The following is an 8,760-nucleotide window of genomic DNA, read 5'->3' as shown; positions in this document are numbered from 1 at the left end:
TGTGCCTTGACGGAGCATAAAGGATGTGAGGAGCCAGATACTCTTGCACTTCAGACACACCAGTTGTGCTTACCAAACTGTCTCAATTTGTTCCAGTATGGAGAACCGTGGCCAAGTCTACGAAGTGACCGGAGGAGTCCTAGTAATCAGAGACTGCCAGAAGACCCTCCTACTAGGGGTCGGTCCGCTGTGCGACTACCCAGGCGGACAACTACAGATGATGGGGAGCTGCCCGGTTTGCCGTGTCCCTTATTTCAGGACTGGGCCGGAAGCGACCCAAGGGGATGATTTTGCTATGAGCATTACATTGCTGTGCACGTTATATCAGCTGGTGCGCAAGCTGTCGCTGTTGGCCCAGGGTTCTGCGGACGATGCTGCTCACCACTATATTGGCATGGTCTATGAGCTGTTCTATCCTGACCAGCAAGTGTAGGCCACTTACCCTGCATCCCTGATGAGTATGGATCTGCCCTCCGTGAGGCATGGCAGCCGAAAAGAAGGCTCTATACTGGATCCTACTGCCTGGGTGACTGCCTTCCAGAATGTGCCTGGTGCCTCTCCAATCTTGGAGCCGTCCCTCTCCGTGTCCGGCGTGACATCTGCGCCTAGTGGTCTGCCGTCTGAGACCAGCGGAATCGCCCCACCACTATGAGGTGAGGTGCTGTCTGCTGCTACTGCTCCGGTAAGCTACTCCAAGAGGGAGGTGACTGCCATCGGTGAGTCAGAGGTTGATGACATCCCCGAGGTATCGACCAATACCTCCCACGATCCCGAGACGGCTGTGGTTTCCATTTCCTGAGGTCATCATGGGCGAGGCTCGGGAGATCCCCTTCGTTGAACCGCACTGGGACCCTGTGCAGAGGACGGCAGAGCTGAAAGAACTGCACCGCCAAGAGATGCGCGAGGCCCGTGCACGAGCTGTCGCGTATGTGAAGGCGGCGGAATGCCACTAAGACGCACTGGGGCTGCTGGAAGAATTCCCTCAGGGAGTGCTGGCCGGCACTACTCCAGATGCCAGTACCCTCGGACCAGTTGCTGCGCCACCACCAGGAGAAGAAAAGGCCGCAGAGCCGCCCAGTTGGGTGGGCTTACCTGACACCGCTGCTGTTCCGGTGAGTGATCTGCCCACTGTAGATCCTTTCCTACTCTGTTGTCGGGAGTGAAAGGAAGCAAGAGACTCTCTTCAGGCCACAGCTCTGGCTGAAGCCCGATACATCAATGCTAAAGTTCGGGGCATCCTGAACTTAGCTGGGACTGTGGACTGTGCCATTGCTCCTCCAAGGGAGACTTCCCTGGATTTCCCTTCCAGAGACTTTGGTGTGGCCCCTTTGTCATCCTGGGCCCATGTCATTTTTTCACCTACCCCTTCTGTCCCGCCTTCCCCTGCCGTTACCAGTTCCAGGGTAAAACCTCTGACCCCCAGGCCCTTATCACCAGTGAGTCCTGTGGCCCCAAATGGTTGTGAGAAATGTGATACCATGTTTGTTGTGCCTGCTATGCCTTTGTACACGGTGGGGAAGTCTGTACCATGGGGATAAGGTGGAGGAGGAGGAGGAGGAGAAGTCTTCATCAAGATCAGTAACCGGATTAGCTCCAGTTAGAGAAGAGAGTGTAAAATCACCATTATGTGAGGGTCTTGTATTCTGGGTATTGCAGGGCACTGCTAGTGAGAAGAGCCTGATGAAATTCAGTAAGGCAGAAAGGGTGCTGGTACAACGTTTTAGAAAGATGGGTTACGAATACCCTTATCTTCTAGAGCAGGGGTGAGCAAACTTTTTATGCCGAGGCCCCCTTTTTATTCATGAAATTTCTCGGGCCCCCCCTGCCTGATGTAAGCAAAATCACATGGAAAAAAAACCTTTATTGAACGGTATACAAAGTAAATACAAATATGTCTAAGGCTGCGCATATAGTGCCCGCGACGTCACCCGTCGCCGCTAGCGAAAGTTGTATTTCGCTTTGCGGCGGCGCGGGCGAACAGGCCATTGATTGGTTAAGGGGCTGTCACATGAGGCGACAGCCCCTAAAAAATCAAATATTGCCGGCTTCAAAAAATCGTGTCGCCACGTCACGCTTACTATAAGCGCACGCGGCGGCGACAATGCATTTGTTTTCGGGCGACGTTGGAACAAAAATAGTATAATACCTTTTATTGTAAAAAACTATCTAAAAAATAACAAACAGTATCTCACTCACATGTTGTGAAATAGTATCAAGCAGTTGAGAGTTTAAATTGAGTCTCTCACACTCGTAGAGTTTGGTCTCCGGTCCACTGCACTGATGCTAGCCTGGTTTACTTCCGCGTCACGTGCTCCGGCTCCAATTCTCGCGAGAATTCGACCTCCAATGACGTCACAGCGCTATCTCCACTCCGTTCTGCAGCGCGTCTCACTCTGCTCGGTTTGCAATGTCTGCAATGTCTGCAGGGTCTGCCCTACGCGTTTCTCCTCTAGGGCTTCCTCAGGGGCATAATCATATATATATATATACACACACACACGCACATATACACAGATATACATACACACACACACACACACACACACACACACATATACATACACACTGCAGTTCATTTATATACACACAAACACGTGTATATATATATATATATATATATATATATATATATATATATATATATACACATACACACACACACACACACACACACACACACACACACACACACACACACACACACACATATACACACACACACATACACACACACACACATACACACACACATATATATATATACATACACATACACATATACATACACATATACATACACATACACATATACATACACATACACATACACACACACACACACACCTGGTGGGTGGAGGGAGTAACTAAGCCTGCTCAGGTCCCCCCATGTGCTGCTGAAAATGGGCGGCTAACAGACAGGAGGAGGAGGGCTTGTCTGTGTGCAGGGAAGGCCCCGCAGCAAGGCCCCGCCCCCTCTGCAGGCCTCGCCCCCTCTGCAGGCAGACACAGCAGGGAACTGGATGCAGCCTCAGCACGGAGCTTCTGGCCGCCCGTGCACAGCTCTGCCCGCCCCCAGGTTTCCCCGCACGCAGCCTGCGCCCCCCCTACATAATCATGCGCCGCGCCCGCCCCAGTTTGCGCACCGCTGTTCCAGAGAACCTTATGCGGAGTGCTGAAGAGCACAGGATGGAATGGGTGGAAAAGGCTATTATAGCACATCTCAAATTCACATTTAATCATGGATGTGCAAATGTATTGCTTTTCCTGTTAAGTGATTTACGGGTTGTTGCACCGTAAGGTAGTGTTATACCACGGTAGTCCAAACGGGGGCATTGGACTTTTCACCAGGGGGAGAATATAGCCTACCCTCCTGGCCGCTATGTCTTTTTCCTTTTAAGTGCGGGCAGTGGATGGGATAATTCCTGCCTAAGGCCTTGTGTGCTTTTGCAGACTTGGATATGTATCCAAGGGCGGGCTTTAGCAGCAGCCAGAAAGTGTCAGCCTGAGGGAAGGATACTGATTGGTTATCACTCACTGTAGATGAACCAATCAGTATTTAACCTGCTCTGTTAAGGGGCAGGGTTACAGTCATCCACCTCAGGTTATTAATATTGGCACTTTCCCAAATTGAGGGTGGGCCTTGTCATTCTCTCTCCTCCCTGTATGGAGTGAGGAACATCTGCCCTCCATCTCATAAGCAGATGTGAGGAGAGGTCCAACAGGCCTGACCTGTTGGGGTCAGGGACCAGTAAGCTGGGAAGGATGTAATGTCTCTGTAATAATATCTGCCAGCAATAAAGACAAGAAAATAGAAGTGATGTGTGATTCAATGACTAAGAAAGAAGAAGAGGTGTCAGTATGGGCCATCCCTGCCCTCACAGAGAATCCATGCTGACTGGAAGCGCTGCACCAAGCAAGAACAAAGGTAACCTGTGAACCTGTCCTGTTCTCCCCACAACATCGCGGAGCACTCAGCCCTCCTGTTTGCCAACATGTACACTGCACAACCCCTAGTGAAGTAGCTAGAAGAGCATACCCACCCCAATCTCACTTGGCAGGTGGGGGGGTACAAGGAATGTTAAGTGTGTGAAGCAGAGACAAAAAAAAGGTCAGCAGAAAGATAAGATTATGGGAGTCCAGTCACTCTACAGTTTTTTAGAAGCTAACCCTGTATGTACCCCTAGGGTGATGGTCATGGAGCAGGTGTAGCTGCTTTGCATGGGGGTGACAGGGACAGGCTACTATTGCAACAAGGTTCGTATTGGATGCTTTAGTACATAAAGAAATGAATACCATCTGGGCTATAGTTGTTTTAATGAATAGAAGTAATGTCACACCCAGAAGAGAGGTAATGTCACACCCAGAAGAGAGGTAATGTCACCCAGAAGAGAGGTAATGTCACACCCAGAAGAGGGGTAATGTCACCCCCAGAAAAGAGGGGCCACTTTATATGAAGAGGGGAACTGTATGTCTGGCGTTATGGTGTGTGCCAGATAGTCCCCTTTGATACTTCAGGGCTTCTTAGGCCGTATAATACTGTCACGCGAGTAGTGGCGTCACTGGAGTTGCGACATCAGCTGCTGGGAATATGGCTTGTATACTAGCTTTTTCACTCTCTGAATGTTTAACTCCTGAGTCAGACACTGCACACACCTTACATTCTGATACGCACTATGAATGGCAATTAATCACATGCAATGTGGATACAAGAGTGACGCCAATTAGAGGGTCAAATGTACCACTGCAATACTCTCTGACCCTCCAAGGCAGAGAAAAAGGTGTGTCACAATAGAATAAGTATCATGTTGTGCAAATTATTTATGTTATAAACTTAAGACTGGGAGCACTGCTCTTTACCCCTTTTTTGCAACCTAGTAATACTATATGATGAAGTACTTAGTGTATACATTATGCATATTGTACTCTGTTAGAAATATTACGTTAGAGGTATACTATTGTAGCCCCCTGTAAACAGCACAGGCTATACATATCTTTCTCCAACTGTGGTAAGTCCTGTTAAGGGCAGGCACCAGTAGTAATAATGGGTTTTCCCCCCTTCAAGCCCTGCCCTGAGTGATAGATGCAGGCCCCTGGCTCTGCTGCAGGCATGAGACAGAGGGGAGGTGCTGCTGACATCATGAGGGGTGGGGCTAAGACTATTTAGCAGCCCATTCCTGTAAGTGACAGTTAGTCTACTCTGGAGTCTGTTCTGATAGGACTCTGGAGCTGATCTGTCCTGGGAGTTGGAGGAGTAGACCAAGCTCCGTCCTGGGAGCCAGCAAGCAAAAGAGAGAGAGAGAGAACTCTGGCCTATTACATTTGGAGAGCGAGCCGAGTTCAGGTGGACCAATGCCCCTCACCCCGATGAAGGGGTGATGGGGAGAATCCATCCCCCACCCAGAGGATACCCTCTGAGGTGGGCAGTGGGGTATTGAGGCCCCACCATAGTCCATCCTGTCGGAGTGCATACTTGGAGGGAAGGAGAGGAGGAAAGGCCTGTACAGAGTGGAGGGTCATGTGTGCTGTGGAGATTGCTGTTGTTGCAGCTGTTGTTGTTGCTACTACTGCCGGGCGTGGCTCAGAGCAATAAAGAGAGACATTACCTTTAACTAAAGACTGTTGTATGATCCTGGAGCATCTACCCTGGGACCGGGGTCACTCTTCTATACGGGTCCTACCCCATACCCTGGGAAGGTATAGAGGATGGAGGCGCCGCACCACCACTAGAGAATGGAGGCTACTACCCCAGAAGCCTGGTCCTGTTATCCACCACACCACCGCGGGAGACTCAGGCCCTCCTGTTCCACGCAGGTACGCACCACCCAGTACATGTAATCCGCCCTCACACACCCTAGATATGCCAGATGAGTCTAGGGGGGGGGGAATAAGGGTTACACTATTTTGACACATACTGTCTAAAGCACTTTAACAGGGACTTCAACGGACAATAACAACAGCATCATCTTTGAGTTGAATAAGTCCACACACTTTCATATTGTCACATAAAGTTCATAACTATACAATATAGGTATTCCCAAGCCTTGTTTGGAAACAAATCTGGACGCATTTGTCTTCACCTGATGTTGAAGTAGTAATTTGGGACGTTACCTTTATGGTATGTAACGGATTTTCTGGACCCTCCTGACCCACCCAATCTCACATTGTCCCCTGTGGTCTAACCGGTCCCCATTACATGGTCGTGTCTGGTGGTGCACCTGTTGGCAACAGGACTCCTGAGTCTCCCGCATGATGGTGTATGGGGAATGTCAACCCAGACAGGCAGCTGAGGTAGTGTGCGTGAGTCCTACCTACATACAGTGCAGCACCTCCACCTTATCAGGAACTCTGCGTCCGCAAGGAGATGGTTCTGATGAGGAACTCCTCTGTGGTGCCTTCCTCTGTGGAGTAACTTCACCGTCACACATGGGGGTTCTTGTGAACAAGTGCATCTTTATTGATGGTATAGGCAGACTGCCCCTCACAGCAAACAGCTTAGCCGCTCATCTTCTTTAGTACTCTCCTTTCAGAAGATCTGCCCTCCCAATGGAGTTGGATCACCTCTCCCCCCAGGGAGATCACCACCTGTGCCAGGTCCTTGGACACAGTGTAGGCCCTGCCAGCCTTACTGCTGCAGATCAGACTACTTGCTGTAAAACCCTTTTCTGGAACTCTTAATTAACACACTTGACCTCTTTCTTGACACACTAACTTTGGGCAGTGCTGTGTCTTATATACCTTAGAAAACAGCCACATCTCTGATGTCACTAACAGTAGACTCAGAGCCTGTTGCCACTCCCCTTGACTACATATGACACCTCACCAGGGTGTGAGGTCAAACCTCCATGATTGATGCTGGCAATCCTGTATACTTACCAGGCTTACTGCCAGCATGAGAAAGAACTGTACACCATTTTTAACACATGGCTACAGGTAAAACATATTAATGTAGTCTTAGACTTACCTAAGAGGTTATTTAATTCCAATATCCCAGAAACCTCATACTACTTTACTCCTCTACAGGTACTTTATGTTTTATATTTGCACCGTGTCACGCATATTCTTTGATGTAATACAATTTTATAATTTTGTGTTTTTAAGCAGACCCTAGTTTTCGGAGTGAGTTTAAGCGGTTTAATTATCCGTAGGACTTACCTGATTCAGCAATCCACTATTCAGAGGGCAAATCTTTGGAGGGTCTTTTTTTTATCCTTTTAGGATCAACCTGTCTATACAGCAGCACCCAGCAAGGAAACAGAGCGACGTGACTGCCCGCACAGCGAAGCAATGGGGTGCAAGTCTTTCATTTAGAGATACTGTATACAGAACTTTCCAGGTCTCTTGCATACTAAACAGTGCCTTGTAGGGCAAATAAATACTCTGGTCCCGTCTTCGGGCAGGTTACATTGGAAGCTGATAGTGTCATATATATTTATACAGGGTAAAATGCATCAATACATCGAACATGTAAATCAGCGGTTTGCAGAGGCTTAGTGTCACACGATAAAACTAGAGGGAGATTCAGGGGAGGTCTTGTGTGAGACGAGGTGTTCAGTGTCTGAGTATTTGGTGCAGACAGTCTCTCCTGTAATGGAGATGTAGGTAGGTACATGTAACTGGGAGCATTCAGGGCTGAGTTTAGGCAAAGACACAACAGCCTTAAAATGAACCACTCTTCCGAGCTGCATTTACTGCAGCACAAACGTATTTACAGGACTCTACATCTACAAGCAAAATAATGCTGCTGCTGCCCTGCGTGTCCCGACAAGATGCTCAGTCTGAGTCTTGCATTAGTGGCTCCCAGCCCTCTCTAGATCTAGAATCAGCCCAGCAGAGCTTCTCCCGCATTCTCACTCCAGGCTCGAGCACCAGGTGCTGTACGTGTCAGCCTTGTATCAGGGGGTTGTAGAGGCGGGGCTGCAGTGCGCTGCGGAGTGTGCTGCGCTAGGGAGCCCAGCGCCACACACAGTAACCCCCTCACTGCCACAGATAATACGTAATGTAGGATATTAGTAAAATCTAAACAATGAGTGGTAGAATACCGCCACTGAGGATAATGTGACACAAATCCCCTACCCGTGTGTGTGTGACTCCTAGCCAGATACTTTCCCGCGTAGGTGGGGATGTGCCGAGGGTCGTACCCGTGATGTCACGTGAGCGGTTCGCCCTCACTGGCTGAACCGCGCACGTGACCAGGGCAAGCGCGACAAATACAAAAATATTTGTCTTGCCAAGCATCGCGCCTCTGCACACTCACGTGCACGCTAGCAGCATGGACCCATACAATGTTTGATCGCGCGCTCACGAGCAAGCTCTCAGTCTGGATGCCGCCTTACGCCTTACGCCGCGTTAACGCATGCGAGCAGCATGGACCCATACATTAATTGTTTTGATCGCGCTCTCACGAGCAAGCTCAGTCTGGACACCGCCTTACGTCTTTAACACTGTGAGCAGCGCGGCTGAAGTGTTCTACCGCTCGCGTGTCTATCTTTTCACGTTTTCTCTTTGTGTCATTAAAGATTAGCACGCGTGTGCTATATAATCACGTTGGCACATGCATTCCGTTCTCCCCTCAAAAAATATACTTTATCAATGATGTTGGTTCTATTGTCTCTCACCCCCCACTGTTTTCTTGCTGTACCCACCTCCCACCCTGCATATAACTGAAAAACAAATAAAAATCGTTTGGAAAAAAATATACAAAAAAATAAACTTAAAAAGATATACATATATACTTTAAAACATCTGTACATGCCCAAAAAA

Source organism: Ascaphus truei, chromosome 6, assembly GCF_040206685.1.
Source record: "Ascaphus truei isolate aAscTru1 chromosome 6, aAscTru1.hap1, whole genome shotgun sequence".
In the NCBI taxonomy this organism is placed as follows: domain Eukaryota; kingdom Metazoa; phylum Chordata; class Amphibia; order Anura; family Ascaphidae; genus Ascaphus; species Ascaphus truei.
This window is presented reverse-complemented; position numbering follows the sequence as displayed.